The sequence below is a fragment of the Salmo trutta genome, unplaced genomic scaffold, assembly GCF_901001165.1.
Source record: "Salmo trutta unplaced genomic scaffold, fSalTru1.1, whole genome shotgun sequence".
In the NCBI taxonomy this organism is placed as follows: domain Eukaryota; kingdom Metazoa; phylum Chordata; class Actinopteri; order Salmoniformes; family Salmonidae; genus Salmo; species Salmo trutta.
In genome coordinates, this window is record NW_021823258.1 from 297,736 (window position 1) to 322,208 (window position 24,473).

A 24,473-nucleotide genomic window follows, 5' to 3' on the forward strand; every position below is an offset into this window, starting at 1 on the left:
TTCACCTCCAGAGGGATGAGGAGAGAGAGAAAGAAGAGAGAGGGGAGAGAGAAGGAGGAGTGAGAAAGAGGAGAGAGGGGGAGAGAGAAGTATTTAATTGAATTGAATTGAAAGAGGAGAGAGAGGAGGGGGGATAGAAAAATGAGGGGAGAGATGGGGTGAGAGAGGGGAGAGGGGCAGAGAGAAATAACCCCCTAGGATAGCCCTCCATGGGGGGTAGAAGGGTAGAATAACCCCCTAGGATAGCCCTCCAGGGGGGGTAGAAGGGTAGAATAACCCCCTAGGATAGCCCTCCATGGGGGGTAGAAGGGTAGAATAACCCCCTAGGATAGCCCTTCATGGGGGGTAGAAGGGTAGAATAACCCCCTAGGATAGCCCTCCATGGGGGGTAGAAGGGTAGAATAACCCCCTAGGATAGCCCTCCATGGGGGGTAGAAGGGTAGAATAACCCCCTAGGATAGCCCTCCATGGGGGGTAGAAGGATAGAATAACCCCCTAGGATAGCCCTCCATGGGGGGTAGAAGGGTAGAATAACCCCCTAGGATAGCCCTCCATGGGGGGTAGAAGGGTAGAATAACCCCCTAGGATAGCCCTCCATGGGGGGGTAGAAGGGTAGAATAACCCCCTAGGATAGCCCTCCATGGGGGGTAGAAGGATAGAATAACCCCCTAGGATAGCCCTCCATGGGGGGTAGAAGGGTAGAATAACCCCCTAGGATAGCCCTCCATGGGGGGTAGAAGGATAGAATAACCCCCTAGGATAGCCCTCCATGGGGGGGGCTCCCAATGTTCCCAACAGAAGGCTACACACACTGCCTTTCATAATTCGTACACTGGGCCTTAGTGCCCTAACATCTGAACCAGGACCAGCTGTGGAGTCATGCTCAAAACGGTGAAGTAGGGAGAGGAAACTGATCTAGAGACAGTCGTTAAGGCCCTCTAATCCTCTAAGCTCCACGTTGACTGCAGATGGCCGTGTGTGTGTGTGTGTGTGTGTGTGTGTGTGTACTACAGGTGTCCTAAGCTCTGTGTGGTGTGGGGTGATGACCTGACAGTCGGGGTATTTTCACCTGCTGGGGAATGCATCCCTTGTCTCCCTGTCTATAATGTCTAAACATTTTTGTATTTTTTATTTAACTAGGCAAGTCAGTTAAGAACAAATTGTTATTTACAATGACGGCCTAGGAACAGTGGGTTAACTGTCTTGTTCAGGGGCAGAACGACAGATTCTTGTCAGCTTGGGGATTTGATCTTGTAACTTTTCGGTTACTAGTTGAATGCTCTAACCGCTAGGCTACCTGCTGGTTACTAGTTGAATGCTCTAACCGCTAGGCTACCTGCTGGTTACTAGTTGAATGCTCTAACCGCTAGGCTACCTGCCTCCCCAGAGAAGGGAATAGTAAACTATGGGTCATGGGACCTTCTGTCTTCACCTCAAGGTCTCCAGCTCTTGATTTTGCCGACGATAGTTTAGTACTCTGTATATGGTGGACTGTGACTGTGGGGTAAGGATAACCAGTGTTTAATACTCTGTATGTGGTGGACTGTGACTGTGGGGTAAGGATAACCAGTGTTTAATACTCTGTATGTGGTGGACTGTGACTGTGGGGTAAGGATAACCAGTGTTTAATACTCTGTATGTGGTGGACTGTGACTGTGGGGTAAGGATAACCAGTGTTTAATACTCTGTATATGGTGGACTGTGACTGTGGGGTAAGGATAACCAGTGTTTAATACTCTGTATGTGGTGGACTGTGACTGTGGGGTAAGGATAACCAGTGTTTAATACTCTGTATATGGTGGACTGTGACTGTGGGGTAAGGATAACCAGTGTTTAATACTCTGTATGTGGTGGACTGTGACTGTGGGGTAAGGATAACCAGTGTTTAATACTCTGTATGTGGTGGACTGTGACTGTGAGGTAAGGATAACCAGTGTTTAATACTCTGTATGTGGTGGACTGTGACTGTGAGGTAAGGATAACCAGTGTTTAATACTCTGTATGTGGTGGACTGTGACTGTGAGGTAAGGATAACCAGTGTTTAATACTCTGTATGTGGTGGACTGTGACTGTGGGGTAAGGATAACCAGTGTTTAATACTCTGTATGTGGTGGACTGTGACTGTGAGGTAAGGATAACCAGTGTCTGTGTGAGACTATGAGGTGTTAATGTGAAACTAAGCCACTATGCCAGTCACTGAGGAGCTCCCCACTCTTACCATTGTTACTGCTGTTATCTGATCCATATCTACTGGATGCAGCTCAGCAACCAGAACCATGAATACACTGTGTTTCAACACACATTGACACAAGGACTTCTTCCATCATGGATCCACCAACTCCAGTCTGAAACAGTCTCTTCTCTCTTCTTCTCTTCCTCATCCTGCTCTCTTCTCTCTCTCTCTTCTTCTCTTCCTCATCCTGCTCTCCTCTCTTCTTCTCTTCCTCATCCTGCTCTCTTCTCTCTTCTTCTCTTCCTCATCCTGCTCTCTTCTCTCTCTTCTTCTCTTCTTCTCTTCCTCATCCTGCTCTCTTCTCTCTCTCTCTTCTTCTCTTCCTCATCCTGCTCTCTTCTCTCTTCTTCTCTTCCTCATCCTGCTCTCTTCTCTCTCTTCTTCTCCTCCTCATCCTGCTCTCTCTTCTCTCTCTTCTTCTCTTCCTCATCCTCCTCTCTTCTCTCTCTCTCTTCTTCTCTTCCTCATCCTGCTCTCTTCTCTCTTCTCTCTTCTTCTCTTCCTCATCCTGCTCTCTTCTCTCTCTTCTTCTCCTCCTCATCCTGCTCTCTTCTCTCTCTCTTCTTCTCTTCCTCATCCTGCTCTCTCTTCTCTCTCTTCTTCTCTTCCTCATCCTGCTGTCGTGTCTTTGGCTATGCCGGATTAAGTGATATGACATGCTAACTTATAAAATTATTTCTCTGTAATTAATATTACCTGATTAAGCTAATCATGTAAATGTAATTAACTAGAAAGTCGGGGCACCACAGAAGAACGTTTATAGAGCTGTTATCTTCTGAATAAACTCTTAAAATACTTAGTGATATTTTACATCGATAGCAGTCAATCTTATCTTATTTTCAATCTCATCATGAAAGTTATAAATTCTTGGTTAACTTCACGAACCCTGGCTAACAAGTTGAATCTGCAATACAAAATTGGGTTTAATTATTTATTTACTAAATACCTAACTAATCACACAGAATTACAAATACACAGAATTCATATGATGTCATACAGAAAGCGTCCTGGTGGACTGAGCCTGTATCATGGCTGGTTACACAAAGGAAGGGGGGGTTGGGCTTGAATGAAAGAGCGGGAAGATTTAGGAACAGAGAAACAGCAGCTATGCTATCGTAAATACATTATCTTATGCATTCTAAATTACCGCCCATTTGGAAAAGGAAAATGCAATAAATATTTACTCTGAGCTGCGCTTCGGTAGATTGGTCGTAGATGCTGGCCGTGGTTGGCCAACAGATCTTCCTGTTGTGTAGTGGAAGAATGTCAATGGTGGTGGTATCTTCGTCTGGTTGTTAGACTGGATCCGTCGTCCGTCCTTTCCTAGCCCACGTTAGCAGCGGCTAACTCAATGGCTAGGAAGTATCACTTCTGTAGTGAATAAGCTCAAAGTTCATACCAGTTCATACCATAGCTCACGCCGAGGTTGGCTTAGTTCTGTTCTTGATATGTGTCTGTCCTTATAACGTAGAGGCTGCAGTCCTCCCGTACTGGAACACTGAATGTCTTTTCGTCAAAGACTTATATAGTGGAGAGGGGGAGGAAGGAGGCTTCATCGTTTATAACCCCATGTCTCTTCACAGGGTTGGCCACTGATCGGCAGGGCACTTTCCCTATGAAAACCCAATTCTCTCATTTGGAAGCTAAAATTACATTTAATCTCCTAACAAACAATTTCAATATCAAACATTTCAATTGCATAACAATTCCATGTGACTCTGATAACTAGAGGGTGTATACTTTCTCCGGTACAGTTTATATCGTCCTGCCATCAATCATAATGTCTCAGATAACAATGAACTGACATACATACTCATTACGTTATCAAGCATATTTCCAACTGGTTTTATTAACAAAAGATGGTTCCTTTCCCCATTTGTTTGATGTTCCCAGACTCTCTATATTTAACACAGGCTATTCCAGTCCTTCAGTAGGGTCAGAGAGAGAGGGGAAGGGAGAAGGTATTTATGGGGGGGTCATAAACCTTACCCACAGGCCAACGTCATGACACTGCTCTCTTCTCTCTCTCTCTTCTTCTCTTCCTCATCCTGCTCTCTTCTCTCTCTTCTTCTCTTCCTCATCCTGCTCTCTTCTCTCTCTTCTTCTCTTCCTCATCCTGCTCTCTTCTCTCTTCTTCTCTTCCTCATCCTGCTCTCTTCTCTCTTCTTCTCCTCCTCATCCTGCTCTCTTCTCTCTCTCTCTCTTCTTCTCTTCCTCATCCTGCTCTCTTCTCTCTCTTCTCTTCCTCTTCTCCTCCTCACATCTGATATGTATCACACCATCATTCCAGCAGGTTTCTTTGCAGTCCTATAGAAGGCTATGTCCCAAATGGCACCCTATTCCCTATATAGTGCACTTTTGACTAGACTCCACAGTGCTCTGGTCAAAAGTAGTGCACTATAAAGGGAATAGGGTGCCATTTGGGATTGAAACTTAGACTACATACAGTGGGCTCTGAAATTAGACCTGCTAACCTCTCACCATTACCGATAACAGAGGTTAGCATGTCTTGGTGGAATGATCTTTGACCCTCTGTAACTTCCTCACTCATCATTATTCACGATTCATTCAGGATTATCCGTAGCCATGGTAGCATCTACATTAATGTAGAAGTGTTTAGAAACATGTTCTATTGTTATTTACAATAAAAGTGACTCCAAAATGACAAAATACGTTATGTACCATTCATTTCTGTTGGACACAAAATATTCTGAAAACAACCGAAATGAACTGCAAATGAATCCAACAAGTTTGTATTGATGTAGTCATTCCGTGCCAGGAATATGGGACCAAATACTAAACGTTTGACCTCTTTATTTCTAACAATCTGTAGGAGAGTAATCATTTTGGCCTCTACCTCTTTCTCTGAGACATATATATATATATTTATTTTTTCAATTTTTAAATAATTGTTTTTATTTAGTATTTTGTTTCTTAAGGGGTGGATCAGCTTAATATAGCGAATAGACTGTTGCTTCCATCAATGTAATTGTCTGCATCATTTTCAACCCCCATATATATCTGCAGTTATCTGAGAGAACAAAAACATAGAAGCAACAGTCATTTCTTCCATCAGAGAGAGAGACTAGCTAGCTGTTAGCCTTAACTTCCATCTCCTGTTGGTGAGCACACACACACACACACACACACACACACACACACACACACACACACACACACACACACACACACACACACACACACACACACACACAGACACACACAGAGAGAGAGAGAATAGCTAGCTGTTAGCCTTTACTTCCATCTCCTGTTGGTGAGCACACACACACACACACACACACACACACACACACACACACACACACACACACACACACACACACAGAGAGAGACTAGCTAGCTGTTAGCCTTTACTTCCATCTCCTGTTGGTGAGCACACACACACACACACACACACACACACACACACACACACACACACACACACACACACACACACACACACACACACACACACACACAGACACACACAGAGAGAGAGAGAATAGCTAGCTGTTAGCCTTTACTTCCATCTCCTGTTGGTGAGCACACACACACACACACACACACACACACACACACACACACACACACACACACACACACACACACACAGAGAGACTAGCTAGCTGTTAGCCTTTACTTCCATCTCCTGTTGGTGAGCACACACACACACACACACACACACACACACACACACACACACACACACACACAGAGAGACTAGCTAGCTGTTAGTCTTTACTTCCATCTCCTGTTGGCGAGCACACACACACACACACACACACACACACACACACACACACACACACAGAGAGAGACTAGCTAGCTGTTAGCCTTTACTTCCATCTCCTGTTGGCGAGCACACACACACACACACACACACACACACAGAGAGACTAGCTAGCTGTTAGCCTTTACTTCCATCTCCTGTTGGCGAGCACACACACACACACACACACACACACACACACACACACACACACACACACACACACACAGAGAGAGACTAGCTAGCTGTTAGCCTTTACTTCCATCTCCTGTTGGCGAGCACACACACACACACACACACACACACACACACACACACACACACACACACACACACACACACAGAGAGAGACTAGCTAGCTGTTAGCCTTTACTTCCATCTCCTGTTGGTGAGCACACACACACACACACACACACACACACACACACACACACACACACAGAGAGAGAGAGAGAGACTAGCTAGCTGTTAGCCTTTACTTCCATCTCCTGTTGGTGAGCACACACACACACACACACACACACACACACACACACACACACACACACACACACACACACACACACACACACACACACACACACACACACACACACACACACAGAGAGAGAGAGACTAGCTAGCTGTTAGCCTTTACTTCCATCTCCTGTTGGTGAGCACACACACACACACACACACACACACACACACACACACACACACACACACACACACACACACACACACACACACACACACACACACACACACAGAGAGAGAGAGACTAGCTAGCTGTTAGCCTTTACTTCCATCTCCTGTTGGTGAGCACACACACACACACACACACACACACACACACACACACACACACACACACACACAGAGAGAGAGAGACTAGCTAGCTGTTAGCCTTTACTTCCATCTCCTGTTGGTGAGCACACACACACACACACACACACACACACACACACACAGAGAGAGACTAGCTAGCTGTTAGCCTTTACTTCCATCTCCTGTTGGTGAGCACACACACACACACACACACACACACACACACACACACACACACACACACACACACACACACACACACACACACACACACACACACACACAGAGAGAGACTAGCTAGCTGTTAGCCTTTACTTCCATCTCCTGTTGGTGAGCACACACACACACACACACACACACACACACACACACACACACACAGAGAGAGACTAGCTAGCTGTTAGTCTTTACTTCCATCTCCTGTTGGCGAGCACACACACACACACACACACACACACACACACACACACACACACACACACACACACACACACACACACACACACACACAGAGAGAGACTAGCTAGCTGTTAGCCTTTACTTCCATCTCCTGTTGGCGAGCACACACACACACACACACACACACACACACACACAGAGAGAGACTAGCTAGCTGTTAGCCTTTACTTCCATCTCCTGTTGGCGAGCACACACACACACACACACACACACACACACACACACACACACACACACACACACACACACACACACACACACACACAGACACACACAGAGAGAGAGAGAATAGCTAGCTGTTAGCCTTTACTTCCATCTCCTGTTGGTGAGCACACACACACACACACACACACACACACACACACACACACACACACACACACACACACACACACACAGAGAGAGACTAGCTAGCTGTTAGCCTTTACTTCCATCTCCTGTTGGTGAGCACACACACACACACACACACACACACACACACACACACACACACACACACACACACACACACACACACACACACACACACACACAGACACACACAGAGAGAGAGAGAATAGCTAGCTGTTAGCCTTTACTTCCATCTCCTGTTGGTGAGCACACACACACACACACACACACACACACACACACACACACACACACACACACACACACACAGAGAGACTAGCTAGCTGTTAGCCTTTACTTCCATCTCCTGTTGGTGAGCACACACACACACACACACACACACACACACACACACACACACACACACACACACACACACACACAGAGAGACTAGCTAGCTGTTAGTCTTTACTTCCATCTCCTGTTGGCGAGCACACACACACACACACACACACACACACACACACACACACACACACACAGAGAGAGACTAGCTAGCTGTTAGCCTTTACTTCCATCTCCTGTTGGCGAGCACACACACACACACACACACACACACACAGAGAGACTAGCTAGCTGTTAGCCTTTACTTCCATCTCCTGTTGGCGAGCACACACACACACACACACACACACACACACACACACACACACACACACACACACACACACAGAGAGAGACTAGCTAGCTGTTAGCCTTTACTTCCATCTCCTGTTGGCGAGCACACACACACACACACACACACACACACACACACACACACACACACACACACACACACACACACAGAGAGAGACTAGCTAGCTGTTAGCCTTTACTTCCATCTCCTGTTGGTGAGCACACACACACACACACACACACACACACACACACACACACACACACACAGAGAGAGAGAGAGAGACTAGCTAGCTGTTAGCCTTTACTTCCATCTCCTGTTGGTGAGCACACACACACACACACACACACACACACACACACACACACACACACACACACACACACACACACACACACACACACACACACACACACACACACACACACACAGAGAGAGAGAGACTAGCTAGCTGTTAGCCTTTACTTCCATCTCCTGTTGGTGAGCACACACACACACACACACACACACACACACACACACACACACACACACACACACACACACACACACACACACACACACACACACACAGAGAGAGAGAGACTAGCTAGCTGTTAGCCTTTACTTCCATCTCCTGTTGGTGAGCACACACACACACACACACACACACACACACACACACACACACACACACACACACAGAGAGAGAGAGACTAGCTAGCTGTTAGCCTTTACTTCCATCTCCTGTTGGTGAGCACACACACACACACACACACACACACACACACACAGAGAGAGACTAGCTAGCTGTTAGCCTTTACTTCCATCTCCTGTTGGTGAGCACACACACACACACACACACACACACACACACACACACACACACACACACACACACACACACACACACACACACACACACACACACAGAGAGAGACTAGCTAGCTGTTAGCCTTTACTTCCATCTCCTGTTGGTGAGCACACACACACACACACACACACACACACACACACACACACACAGAGAGAGACTAGCTAGCTGTTAGTCTTTACTTCCATCTCCTGTTGGCGAGCACACACACACACACACACACACACACACACACACACACACACACACACACACACACACACACACACACACACACACACAGAGAGAGACTAGCTAGCTGTTAGCCTTTACTTCCATCTCCTGTTGGCGAGCACACACACACACACACACACACACACACACACACAGAGAGAGACTAGCTAGCTGTTAGTCTTTACTTCCATCTCCTGTTGGCGAGCACACACACACACACACACACACACACACACACACACACACACACACACACACACACACACACACACACACACACACACACACAGAGAGAGACTAGCTAGCTGTTAGCCTTTACTTCCATCTCCTGTTGGCGAGCACACACACACACACACACACACACACACACACACAGAGAGAGACTAGCTAGCTGTTAGCCTTTACTTCCATCTCCTGTTGGCGAGCACACACACACACACACACACACACACACACACACACACACACACACACACACACACACACACACACACAGAGAGAGACTAGCTAGCTGTTAGCCTTTACTTCCATCTCCTGTTGGTGAGCACACACACACACACACACACACACACACACACACACACACACACACACAGAGAGAGAGAGAGACTAGCTAGCTGTTAGCCTTTACTTCCATCTCCTGTTGGTGAGCACACACACACACACACACACACACACACACACACACACAGAGAGAGAGAGACTAGCTAGCTGTTAGCCTTTACTTCCATCTCCTGTTGGTGAGCACACACACACACACACACACACACACACACACACACACACACACACACACACACACACACACACACACACACACACACACACACACACACACACACACAGAGAGAGAGAGACTAGCTAGCTGTTAGCCTTTACTTCCATCTCCTGTTGGTGAGCACACACACACACACACACACACACACACACAGACACACAGACACACACAGACACACAGACACACACACGCACACACACACACAGAGAGAGAGAGACTAGCTAGCTGTTAGCCTTTACTTCCATCTCCTGTTGGCGAGCACACACACACACACACACACAGAGAGAGAGACATGTGCCCATGCAGGCGCACACACACACCAACAAAATAAGACTGGCTGTATTGAGAGGTCTCCTCTTGGCAGAGAGCTCTTAAAGTTGATCAAATCGGTCTATTTGTCTCAAAGCTCCTGAGACCAGCTTCACTTCCTGTTGTATAACACTGCTGCTGCTGTGTCCTACAGCTAGCCACCACAGAGAGAGAGAGAGAGATTGTGGAGAGGGAGAGAGATTGTGGAGAGAGAGACAGAGAGACAGTGGAGAGAGAGAGAGAGACGGTGGAGAGAGAGAAAGAAAGAGAGAGATAGTGGAGAGAGAGAGATGGTGGAGAGAGAGAGAGACGGTGGAGAGAGAGAAAGAAAAAGAGAGATGGTGGAGAGCGAGACAGAGAGACGGTGGAGAGAGAGAGACAGACGGTGGAGAGAGAGAAAGAAAGAGAGAGATAGTGGAGAGAGAGAGATGGTGGAGAGATAGAGAGACGGTGGAGAGAGAGAAAGAAAAAGAGAGATGGTGGAGAGAGAGAGAGAGAGAGAGACTGTGGAGAGAGAGAGGCATGGAGAGAGAGAGACAGAGAGAGAGATGGTGGAGAGAGAGACAGAGACAGAGATGGTGGAGAGAGAGAGAGACGGTGGAGAGAGAGACAGAGAGAGAGACGGTGGAGAGAGAGAGAGAGAGAGAGACGGTGAAAAGAGAGACGGAGAGAGAGGGTGGAGACAGAGAGCGAGGGTAGAGAGAGAGAGAAAGAGAGAGACGGAGACACAGAGGAGGTGGAGAGAGGGAGAGGATGGAGATAGAGACAGAGAGAGAAAGGGAGAGAGAGGGTAGACAGAGAGAGAGACAGAGAGGGAGAGAGAGGGAAAGTGAGGGTGGAGAGACGGAGAGGATGGAGAGAGAGAGAGGGAGAGGCGGAGAGAGGGGCAGTGAGTGAAGAAGGGAAATAGAGAGGGGGAGGGAGAGAAATGACAACATTCTGCAAGCACACAGCACATTCCTTGTGCCTTGAATATGTTGTCGTCTGCCATTCTGGCCTTGGGTCTGTTGAGTTTGCGTCCCAAATGTAACCATATCCCCTATATAGTGCACTACTAATGACCAGAACCCTATGGGCCCCGGTTAAAAAGAAGTGCACTAGGGAACAGGGTTGTATGGGACGCATTGTAAATGTGAAGACTGGGGAATGTTTTAGCCAGCCCTGCATGGGATCAGTCTAAACAGGCCTCAACTTTAACAAAGGAAATATTCCCTGTTTTGGGTCGTTGGCTTTCTTCATTACTGGATAATCCCAATGTAGACTTTTATTGTTTGGTCGTATTTATGGGTTATTGTATAGTGGCCAGTAATGGGCTATAACTATAACTAGGGCCCAGAGTTGTTCCTGACTGGGTCCAGGCCAGTAATGGGCTATAACTATAACTAGGGTCCAGAGTTGTTCCTGACTGGGTCCAGACCAGTGTTTCCTTCCCCCTCTATAATAACATGTTTCCTCCCCCCTCTATAATAACATGTTTCCTCCCCCCTGTATAATAACATGTTTCCCCCCCTCTATAATAACATGTTTCCCCCCCTCTATAATAACATGTTTCCTTCCCCCTCTATAATAACATGTTTCCTCCCCCCTCTATAATAACATGTTTCCTCCCCCCTGTATAATAACATGTTTCCTTCCCCCTCTATAATAACATGTTTCCTCCCCCCTCTATAATAACATGTTTCCTTCCCCCTCTATAATAACATGTTTCCTCCCCTCTATAATAACATGTTTCCTTCCCCTCTATAATAACATGTTTCCTTCCCCCTCTATAATAACATGTTTCCTTCCCCTCTATAATAACATGTTTCCTTCCCCCTCTATAATAACATGTTTCCTCACCCCTCTATAATAACATGTTTCCCCCCCTCTATAATAACATGTTTCCCCCCTCTATAATAACATGTTTCCTCCCCTCTATAATAACATGTTTCCTCCCCCCTCTATAATAACATGTTTCCTCCCCCCTCTGTAATAACATGTTTCCTTCCCCCTGTATAATAACATGTTTCCTCCCCCCTCTATAATAACATGTTTCTTCCCCCTCTATAATAACATGTTTCCTCCCACCTCTATAATAACATGTTTCCTTCCCCTCTATAATAACATGTTTCCTTCCCCCTGTATAATAACATGTTTCCTCCCCCCTCTATAATAACATGTTTCCTTCCCCCTCTATAATAACTTGTTTCCTCCCCCCTCTATAATAACATGTTTCCCCCCCTCTATAATAACATGTTTCCTCCCCCCTCTATAATAACATGTTTCCCCCCCTCTATAATAACATGTTTCCATCTATCCATTCTAAACCATCTGAAACACACAGCATATGAAGCTCTTCCCACAGTTAGATATAGACTGTCTACCACTACATAACATACTGTATATATATACTGCACACTAATATTCAATCAACACACATTCTCTCTCTCTCTCTCTCTCTCTCTCTCTCTCTCTCTCTCTCTCACACACACACACACACACACACACACACACACACACACACACACACACTCTCTGTGGGTAGTAGCCAGTCTTGGCTCAGGCCTCATGTCTACCATACGGCTGTAGCCCCCCCATAGTTCAGGGGCTCCGGGCTTCTCACCCTCACTCTGTCAGAGAGAGAGAGACCCACAAAATGAGGTGGAAACTGAGCTGCACTTCCTAACCTCCTGCCAAATGTATGACCATATTAGAGACACATATTTCCCTCAGATTACACAGATCCACAAAGAATTACAAAACAAACCCGATTTTGATAAACTCCTTTATCTACTGGGTGAAATACCACAGTGTGACATCACAGCAGCAAGATGTGTGACCTGTTGCCACAAGAAAAGGTCAACCAGTGAAGAACAAACACCATTATAAATACAACCCATATTTATGTTTATTTATTTTTTACTTGAACTATTTGCACATGGTTATAACATGATACATAGCCATAATATGACATTTGAAAGGTCACTGTTCCTTAGAAACGTGTTTGAGTGTAATGTTTACATTACACTTGATTGTTTATTTCACTTTTGTTTATCTATTTCACTTGCTTTAGCAACGTACACATATGTTTCCTATGCCAATAAAGTCCTTTGGCTTGAATTGATTTGAGAGGGAGGGAGGGAGGGAGGGAGGGAGGGAGGGAGGGAGGAGAGAGAGAGAGAGAGAGAGAGAGAGAGAGAGAGAGAGAGAGAGAGAGAGAGAGAGAGAGAGAGAGAGAGAGAGATGTAGGATCTTAATTTGAGTCAGTTTGCTACAGCAGGAAAATAATCCTTATGTGGATTATAATTAATGGACATTTTTGAAGGTGTTTTTCGAAAGGGGAAATCAAGTCAGAAATTGCTATGTGGAAATTACAAACTTTAGAAGTCTTTTTAAACCTCAAATACACTACCAGTTAAAAATGGCCTGCATTGATCAAATTAAGATCCTACATCTGTACATTACATTCACAAATGCCTTAAAATATGTCACTGCTAAAGAGGAGAAGTGGTGAAACAGGTCATTATTTACCACCTGCTAAGTAACAGACATATTCAGAATCCCAATGTTATTGTCTGAAGGTTACTGTGAAGATTATATAGATACATAGAGAAATCACATACTGACCCAATGCTAATTTAGCAAATACTATATACATATATATATATATAGTATATGTACTGAGTAAAAAAAAGGATTTTGTTTGAAATGTGTATTTTGCTGTACTAACTATTTTAAATGAAAGTAAGGAGATGAATGGCATCTAATTGTCGGTCAGTAACACAGTCAGAGCATTAGGAAAGTATTCAGACCCCTTGACTTTTTCCTCATTTTCTTACGTTACAGCCTTATTCTGAAATAGATTAAATATTTTTTTTCCATTATTAATCAACAAAGCAAAAACAGGTTTTTAGTAATGTTTGCAAATTTATTACAAATAAAAAAAGCTGCTATCACATTTCCATGTATTCAGACCCTTTACTCAGTACTTTGTTGAAGCAGCTTTGTCAGCGATTACAGCCTTGAGTCTTCTTGGGTGTGACGCTACAGGCTTGACACACCTGTATTTGGGGAGTTTCTCCTATTCTTCTCTGCATATCCTCTCAAGCTCTGTCAGGTTGGATGGGGAGCGTCGCTGCACAGCTATTTTCAGGTCTCTCTAGTGATGTTCGATCAGGTTCAAGTCCGGGCTCTGGCTGGGCCACTCAAGGACATTCAGAGACTTGTCACGAAGCCACTCCTGCATTGTCTTGGCTGTGTGCTTAGGGTTGTTATCCTGTTGGAAGGTGAACCTTCGCCCCAGTCTGAGGTCCAGAGCATTCTGGAGCAGGTTTTCATCAAGGATCTCTCTGTACTTTGCTCCGTTCATCTTTGCCTTGATCCTGACTAGTCTCCTAGTCCCTGCCTCTGAAAAACATCCCCACAGCATGATGCTGCCACCACCATGCTTCACCATAGGGATGGTGCCAGGTTTCCTCCAGACATGATGCTAGGCATTCAGGCCAAAGAGTTCAATCTTGGTTTCAATCGACCAGAGAATCTTGTTTCTCATCGTCTGAGAGTCATTTAGGAGCCTTTTGGCAAACTCCAAGTGGGCTGTCATGTGCCTTTTACTGAGGAGTGGCTTCCGTCTGGCCCCTCTACCATAAAGGCCTGATTGGTGAAGTGCTGCAGAGATGGTTGTCCTTCTGGAAGGTTCTCCCATCTCCTCAGAGGAAATCTGGAGCTCAATCAGAGTGACCATCAGGTTCTTGGTCACCTCCCTGACCAAGGCCCTTCTCCCCTAAATTCTCAGTTTGGCCGGGTGGCCAGCTTCAGGAAGAGTCTTGGTGGTTCCAAACTTCTTCCATTTAAGAATGATGGAGGCCACTGTGTTCTTGGGGACCTTCAATGCTGCAGATATTTTTTGGTATCCTTCCCCAGATCTGTGCCTCGACACAATCCTGTCTCAGAGCTCTACGGACACTTCCTTCGACCTCATGGCTTAGTTTTTGCTCTGACATGCACTGTCAACTGTGGGACCTTATATAGACAGGCGTGTGCCTTTCCAAATCATGTCCAATCAAATGAATTTACCACAGGTGGACTCCAATCAAGTTGTAGAAACATCTCAAGGATGATCAATGGAAACAGGATGCACCTGAGCTCAATGTCTAGTCTCATAGCAAAGGGTCTGAATACTTATGTTATTTCTGTTTTTTGTAAATTTGCAAAAAAATCTCAAAACCCGTTTTTGCTTTGTCATTATGTGGTATTGTGTGTAGATTAATGAGGAAAAAAATATTGTATCCATTTTAGAATAAGGCTGCAACATATGAAAATGTGAAAAAAGTCAAGGGGTCTGAATACTTTCTGAATGCACTGTATACACTGAGTGTACAAAACATTAGGAACACCTTCCTAATATTGAGTTGCACCCACTTTTTGCCTTCAGAACAGCCTCAATTCATTGGGGCATGGACTGTACAAGGTGTAGAAAGCGTTCCACAGGGATGCTGGCCCGAGTTGACTCCCACAGTTGTATCAAGTTGGTTTGATGTCCTTTAGATGGTGGACCATTCTTGATACACACAGGAAATGGTTGAGTGTAAAAAACCCAGCAGCGTTGCAGTTCTTGACACAAACCAGTGCTCCTTCCCCCTCTGAATGGCATACACAATCCATGTCTCAATTGTCTCAAGGCTTAAAATCCTTCTTTAACCTGTCTCCTCCCCTTCATCTACACTGATTGAAGTGGATTTAACAGGTGACGTAAATAAGGGATCATATCTTTCACCTGGATTCAAGAGAGAGGGGCAGACACAGGGAGAGAAAGGGGGAAGAGAGAGGGGGAGACACAGGGAGAGAAAGGGGGAAGAGAGAGGGGGAGAACAATGGTAGTAGCAGAGAAAAAGTACTGTAAACCAAATAAACCAGGGAACCTGCAGAGACTAGCAAAGCTCTTTAACTGGAGAGAGAGAGAGAGAGAGAGAGAGAGAGAGACAGAGACAGAGAGAGAGAGAGAGAGAGAGAGAGAGAGAGAGAGAGACTGTTTTGACAGCTTGGAGCCATCGAGCAGAGGCAGCAGAAGGCAGGCTCTGTGTGTCTGTGTGTGTGGCGCGAGGTGAGTCTGGTCGACCCTCCGGAGGCGTCAGATCCCTGACAGCTTGGGCCTCCCAGCCTGCCCCTGGGCCCCGACAGGTCACATGACACCAGTCAAACACTGTCACAACCTCCCAGAGGAGAGCTGGCTGACCCCGATACACACACGCACACGCATACACAGACGCACAAACGCACGCATACACACACAAGAAACTGGCCAGGACTTGTGTTAAAATAGCCCTTCTGTTTATCTTTTGGACCTTGTTGTGTCTCCAAAGGCCCCACAGACTATCAACCCTTCACAGACACTGTGATGAGGACCCTTCTGTAGGGTGGCCATCAAACCCCTATGGACCGCCTTGTGTCCAGCCTCGGTCCATGTTGTGTCCACTGGTTTAAAGGGCGACAGGCTGAATCAATAGGATCGTATCAATAGGAGATGATAGGAGGTCCTCTGGGACCACTGGACTGTTCACACACCTGGTCCTGGCAGAGAGACTGGCTCCTAGCTGACTCTCACTGTCTGTCTCTCCCTTTCTCCTGTCTGCCTCACCCTTTCTCCTGTCTGCCTCTCCCTTTCACCTGTCTGCCTCTCCCTTTCACCTGTCTGTCTGTCTCTCCCTTTCTCCTGTCTGTCTCTGCCTTTCACCTGTCTGCCTCTCCCTTTCACCTGTCTGTCTGTCTCTCCCTTTCTCCTGTCTGTCTCTCCCTTTCTCCTGTCTGCCTCTCCCTTTCACCTGTCTGTCTCTCCCTTTCACCTGTCTGCCTCTCCCTTTCTCCTGTCTGTCTGTCTCTCCCTTTCTCCTGTCTGTCTCTCCCTTTCACCTGTCTGTCTCTCCCTTTCACCTGTCTGCCTCTCCCTTTCACCTGTCTGTCTGTCTCTCCCTTTCTCCTGCCTGTCTCTCCCTTCCACCTGTCTGCCTCTCCCTTTCACCTGTCTGCCTCTCCCTTTCACCTGTCTGTCTCTCCCGTTCTCCTGTCTGTCTGTCTCTCCCTTTCTCCTGTCTGTCTCTGCCTTTCACCTGTCTGCCTCTCCCTTTCACCTGTCTGTCTCTCCCTTTCACCTGTCTGCCTCTCCCTTTCTCCTGTCTGTCTGTCTCTCCCTTTCTCCTGTCTGTCTCTCCCTTTCACCTGTCTGTCTCTCCCTTTCACCTGTCTGCCCCTCCCTTTCACCTGTCTGTCTGTCTCTCCCTTTCTCCTGCCTGTCTCTCCCTTCCACCTGTCTGCCTCTCCCTTTCTCCTGTCTGTCTGTCTGTCTGTCTGTCTGTCTGTCTGTCTGTCTGTCTGTCTGTCTGTCTGTCTGTCTGTCAATTCAATTCAGTTAAAAGGGCTTTATTGGCATGGGAAACATATGTTAATATTGCCAAAGCAAGTGAAATAAACATTATAAAATTAATAGTAAACATTACAGTCACAAATGTTCCAAAGGAATAATGTCATATTATGTATATATGCAGTGTTGTAACGATGTGTAAATAGCTAAAGTACAAAAGGGAAAATAAATAAACATAAATATGGGTTGTATTTATAATGGTGTTTGTTCTTCACTGGTTGACCTTTTCTTGTGGCAACAGGTCACACATCTTGCTGCTGTGATGTCACACTGTGGTATTTCACCCAGTAGATATGGGAGTTTATCAAAATCAGGTTTGTTTTGTAATTCTTTGTGGATCTGTGTAATCTGAGGGAAATATGTGTCTCTAATATGGTCATACATTTAGCAGGAGGTTAGGAAGTGCAGCTCAGTTTCCACCTCATTTTGTGGGCAGTGGGCACATAGCCTGTCTTCTCTTGAGAGCCAGGTCTGCCTACGGCGGCCTTTCTCAATAGCAAGGCTCTGCTCACTGAGTCTGTACATAGTCAAAGCTTTCCTTAAGTTTGGGTCAATCACAGTGGTCAGGTATTCTGCCACTGTGTACTCTCTGTTTAGGGACAAATAGCATTCTAGTTTGCTCTGTTTTTTTGTTAATTCTTTCCAATGTGTCAAGTAATTATCTTTTTGTCTGTTTGTGTTTGTGAACAGAGCCCCAGGACCAGCATGCTTAGGGGACTCTTCTCCAGGTTCACATCTCTGTAGGTGATGGCTTTGTTATGGAAGGTTTGGGAATCGTTTCCTTTTAGGTGGTTGTAGAATTTAACGTCTCTTTTCTGGATTTTGATAATTAGCAGGTATCATCCTAATTCTGCTCTGCATTATTTGGTGTTTTACGTTGTACAAGGAGGATATTTTTTCAGAATTCTTCATGCAGAGTCTCAATTTGGTGTTTGTGAATTCTTGGTTGGTGAGTTGACCCCAGACCTCACGACCATAAAAGGCAAGCCTTTCTCCGTCCGTCCGTCCGTCCGTCTCTCCCTGTGTCTCTTCCTGTTTCTCCCTCTGTCTGTCTCCCACTAGCTCTCCCTCCTCACAAACAAGCACTGTACAGGTAATCCAGACAGTCCATGCTAAGCCGTCCTCTCTCCTCTCGTTGTAAAACAGACAGCCAGACCTTCTATTATCCACCTGTGTGACTCTGAGTTGACCACTGTGTATCAGAAGGCTGTAGAGCAGATGGGAGGAGGGGACCAGGACAGTTATACTGCTGTGCTATTAGATGACTAGGAGGCTACAGGTAATAACACTGTTGTACATCTAGTAAAGCAAGGTGGAGTAAAGAAGAAACTATGAGCATATAAAGGTTCCTTCAGAAAGGATTCAGGCCCCTTCCCTTTTTCCACATTTTGTTACGTTACAGCCTTATTCTAAAATCAATTAAATGAATTGTTTTCCTCATTAATCTATACACAATACCCCATAATGACAAAGCGAAAACAGGTTTGAAATGTTTGCAAATTTATAACAAATAAACAACTGAAATATCTTATTTACATAAGTATTCAGACTCTTTGCTACGAGACTAGACATTGAGCTCAGCTGCATCCTGTTTCCATTGATCATCCTTGAGATGTTTCTACAACTTGATTAGAGTCCACTTGTGGTAAATTCAATTGATTGGATATGATTTGGAAAGGCACACACCTGTCTATATAAGGTCCCACAGTTGACAGTGCATGTCAGAGCAAAAACCAAGCCATGAGGTTGAGGAATAGTCCATAGAGCTCTGAGACAGGATTGTGTCTAGGCACAGAGCTGGGGAAGGATACCAAAAAATATCTGTAGCATTGAAAGTCCCCAAGAACACAGTGGCCTCCATCATTCTTAAATGGAGGAAGTTTGGAACCACCAAGACTCTTCCTGGAGCCGTCTGCCAGGACAAACTGAGCAGTCTGGGGAGAAAGGCCTTGGTCAGCGATGTGACCAAGACCCGATGGTCACTCTGACAGAGCTCCAGAGTTCCTCTGTGGAGATGGGAGAACCTTCCAGAAAGAGAACCATCTCTGCAGCACTCCACCAATCAGACCTTTATGGTAGAGTGGCCAGACAGAAGCCACTCCTCAGTAAAAGGCACATGACAGCACGCTTGGAGTTTGCAAAAAGGCACCTAAAGGACTCTCAGACGATGAGAAACAAGATTCTCTGGTCTGATGAAACCAAGATCGAACTCTTTGGCCTGAATGCCAAGCGTCATGTCTGGAGGAAACCTGGCACCATCCCTATGGTGAAGCATGGTGGTGGCAGCATCATGCTGTGGGGATGTTTTTCAGCGGCAGGAACTGGGAGACTAGTCAGGATCAAGGCAAAGATGAACGGAGCAAAGTACAGAGAGATCCTTGATGAAAACCTGCTCCAGAGCGCTCAGGACCTCAGACTGGGGCGAAGGTTCACCTTCCAACAGGATAACGACCCTAAGCACACAGCCAAGACAATGCAGGAGTGCCTTTGTGACAAGTCTCTGAATGTCCTTGAGTGGCCCAGCCAGAGACGGACTTGAACCAGATCCAACATCTCTGGAGAGACCTGAAAATAGCTGTGCAGCGACGCTCCCCATCCAACCTGACAGAGCTTGAGAGGATCTGCAGAGAAGAATGGGAGAAACTCCCCATCCAACCTGACAGAGCTTGAGAGGATCTGCAGAGAAGAATGGGAGAAACTCCCCATCCAACCTGACAGAGCTTGAGAGGATCTGCAGAGAAGAATGGGAGAAACTCCCCATCCAACCTGACAGAGCTTGAGAGGATCTGCAGAGAAGAATGGGAGAAACTCCCCATCCAACCTGACAGAGCTTGAGAGGATCTGCAGAGAAGAATGGGAGAAACTGCCACGTCCTGACCAGTAAAGGGGTTATTTGTTATTGTAGTTTGGTCAGGACGTGGCAGGGGGTCTTGGTTTTATGTGGTTCGGGCTATGTATTTAGGTAGAGGGGTGTTTGGTTTATGTGTTATGTAAGCCTTCCCTGTAGCTCAGTTGGTAGAGCATGGTGTTTGCAACGCCAGGGTTGTGGGTTCGATTCCCACGGGGGGCCAGCACAGAAAAAAAAAAAATGTATGAAATTGTATGAAATCTATGCATTCAGTACAGTAAGTCGCTCTGGATAAGAGCGTCTGCTAAATGACTAAAATGTATATGTAATGTAAATGTTCCGGGGTTTGTTGGTTTATGTTCTATGTTCTAGTCTAGTCCTTTTAGTTCTATGTTTAGGGTTTTGATGGACCTTCAATTGGAGGCAGCTGTTCCTCGTTGCCTCTGATTGAAGGTCCTATGTATAGGGGTGTTTTTGTATTGGGATTTGTGGGTAGTTGTCGCCTGTTTAGTGTATGTTCGCCTGACAGGTCTGTTAGTGTCGTTCGTTGCGTTTGTATACGTGTTTTGTTTGTTTTTTCCTTCTTTTTATATAATAAAGAAGATGTGCACACACGTTCCCGCTGCACCTTGGTCCAATTCTTACGACATCTTTGACAGAAACTCCCCAAATACAGGTGTGGCAAGCTTGTAGCGTCATACCCAAGAGGACTCAAAGCTGTAATCGCTGACAAACGTGCTTCAACAAAGTACTTAGTAATGTTTGTGAATACTTATGTAAATGTGATATCAGTTTTTTATTTGTAATAAATTTGCAACATTTCTAAAAAGCTGTTGTTGCTTTGTCTTTATGGGGTATTGTGATGTCATTATGGGGTATTGTGATGTCTTTATGGGGTATTGTGATGTCTTTATGGGGTATTGTGATGTCATTATGGGGTATTGTGATGTCATTATGGGGTATTGAGATGTCATTATGGGGTATTGTGATGTCATTATGGGGTATTGTGACGTCTTTATGGGGTATTGTGATGTCTTTATGGGGTATTGTGATGTCATTATGGGGTATTGTGATGTCATTATGGGGTATTGAGATGTCATTATGGGGTATTGTGATGTCATTATGGGGTATTGTGATGTCATTATGGGGTATTGTGACGTCTTTATGGGGTATTGTGATGTCTTTATGGGGTATTGTGATGTCATTATGGGGTATTGTGATGTCATTATGGGGTATTGAGATGTCATTATGGGGTATTGAGATGTCATTATGGGGTATTGTGATGTGTGTTATTGTCTGACAATTTGATGCCATTCTTGTCCTTACTTTCATTTAGAAATAATTTATACAGCAAAATACACATTTCAAACAAAATATTTGTTCTTTTTTTTACTCAGTAGCAGTACATATATATTGTTTTTGCTATACATCTAGTAATCTTTGTCGTAACCTTCTGACAATAACATTGGGTCAGTATGTGATTTCTCTATGTGTCTACAGTAAATCATCTTTACAGTAACCTTCTGACAATAACATTGGGTCAGTATGTGATTTCTCTATGTATCTACAGTAAATCATCTTTACAGTAACCTTCCTGACATACAGGGCCTTCAGAAATTATTCACCCCTTGTCTTTTTCTACATGTTTTGGGGTCACAGCCTGAATTAAAAAATTGATTAAGTGGAGATGTTGTGTCGCTGGCCTGCACACAATACCCCAGAATGTCAAAGATGAATCATGTTTTTAGACATTTTACAAATTAATAAAAAATTAAAAGCTGAAATGTCTAGTCAATAGGTATCAACTCCTTTGTTATTATCAAGGAGCCTAAATAAGTTCAGGAATAAAAATATGCTTAACAAGTCACATAATAAGTTGCATTGACTCACGCTTTGTGCAATAATAGTGTTTAACATGATCTTTGAGTGACTATCTCATCTCCCACACATACAATTATCCGTGAGGTCCCTCAGTCGAGCAGTGAATTTTAAACACAGATTCAACCACAAAGACCAGGGAGGTTTTCCAATGCCTCGCAAAGAAGGCCACCTATTGGTAGATGGGTAAAAATAAAAAAAAAACAGACAATGAATATCCCTTTGAGCCTGGTGAAGTTATTAGTTACACTTTGGATGGTTTATCAATACACCCAGTCACTACAAAGACACAGGCGTCCTTCCTAACTCAGTTGCCAGGGAGGAAGGAAACCGCTCAGGGGTTTCACCATGAGGTCAATGGTGATTTTAAAACAGTTACAGAGTTTAATGGCTGTGTTAAGAGAAAACTGATGATGGATTAACAACATTGTAGTTACTCCACAATACTAACCTAAATGATAGAGTGAAAAGAAGGAAGCCTGTACAGAATAAAAAATATTCCAAAACATGCATCCTGTTTGCAATAACGCACAAAAGGAAAACTGTAGAAAAAAATGTGGCACAGAAATGACCTTTATGTCCTGAATACAAAGTGTTATATTTGGGTCAAATCCAACACAACACATCACTGAGTACCACTCTTCATATTTTCAAGCATGGTGGTGGCTGCATCATGTTATGGGTATGCTTGTCATTGGCAAGGGAGGTTTTGGGAGGATTCAAAATAAACGGAATAGAGCTCAGCACAGGGAGTAAAACCTGGTTCAGACTTCTTCCCAACAAACACTGGGAGACAAATTCACATTTCAGAAAAATAATATTGAATGTTCCTGAGTGGCCTAGTTACAGTTTGACTTAAATCGGCTTGAAATTCTATGGCAAGACTTGAAAATAATAATTGCCAAATATTGTACAATCCAGGTATGTTAAGCTCTTAGAGACTTACCCAGAAAGACTCACAGCTGTAATCGCTGCCAAAGGTGATTCTAACATGTATTGACTCAGGGGGTTTGAATACTTATGTAAATTCGATTTTGGAAATTAATTTTCAATACATTTGCAAAAATGTCAAAAAACATGTTTTCACTTTTTTATTATGAGGTATTGTGTGTAGATGGGTGAGATTTAAAATATATATATATCCATTGTGAATTCAGGCTGTAACAACAAACCGTAGTATAAGTCAAGGGGTATGAATACTTTCTGAAGGCCCTCTCCATATTATCTGAGACTGTAAATGTCACCAATGTGTGAACATGGCTAAATACAAATCTCATCTGGATATCATTACCAGAGCCTGGAAATCCTACTGGTAATATCCCAGCCTAGCCCTGTCTGACTGAGGGTTGAAACCTAGACTGGGAGGGGGCTCAGCTCTGAGACATAGTATGAACTGGTTTCCAAGGCAACGTTAAACCAATAGTGTTGTGTTAGTCAAAGACTAGACTTTATCTGTGTCTAGGATACTCAGCCCAATAACACTGTAACTGCTGGGGGGGTCAACTCTAAAGGCTGGTTTCCCAGATACAGATTAATCCTAGTTCTGGACTAAAAAGGTATTTCTTCATTGACAATTAAATTCTCCATTAGACCAGGACAAGGATTAATCTGTGCCTGGGAAACCAGCCCAATGACACAGTGTCTGTATTCCCAGACACAAATTAAGCCTATATTCCTGGACTAAAAAGCTATTTAAAGAGAGATTCTTAAATTTAGCATGCTTTTTAGTTCAGGACCAGGCTTAATCTGTGTCATGGAAACCGGCCCAATAACACAGTAACTGAACTTCTATATCTCTGGTACAGGCAGCAAGTTTGTGTGTCTATATCTCTGGTACAGGCAGCAAGTTTGTGTGTCTATATCTCTGGTACAGGCAGCAGGTTTGTGTATCTATATCTCTGGTACAGGCAGCAGG

General features: G+C 44.8%; 1 protein-coding gene and 1 long non-coding RNA gene across 2 annotated transcripts in view; one reads left to right on the forward strand and one right to left on the reverse strand.

Moving 5' to 3' along the window:
• LOC115189962 (protein Wnt-5b) overlaps positions 1-24,473 on the forward strand; it is a 139,901-nt gene that overhangs the window by 24,807 nt on the left and 90,621 nt on the right. The gene's annotated exons all lie outside the window — the stretch shown is intronic.
• On the reverse strand, positions 22,039-22,450 carry LOC115189963 (uncharacterized). The gene is made up of 2 exons (XR_003877072.1): positions 22,201-22,450; positions 22,039-22,130 (listed from the first exon to the last, which is right to left on the reverse strand). It is a non-coding gene; the product is annotated as an uncharacterized LOC115189963 (long non-coding RNA).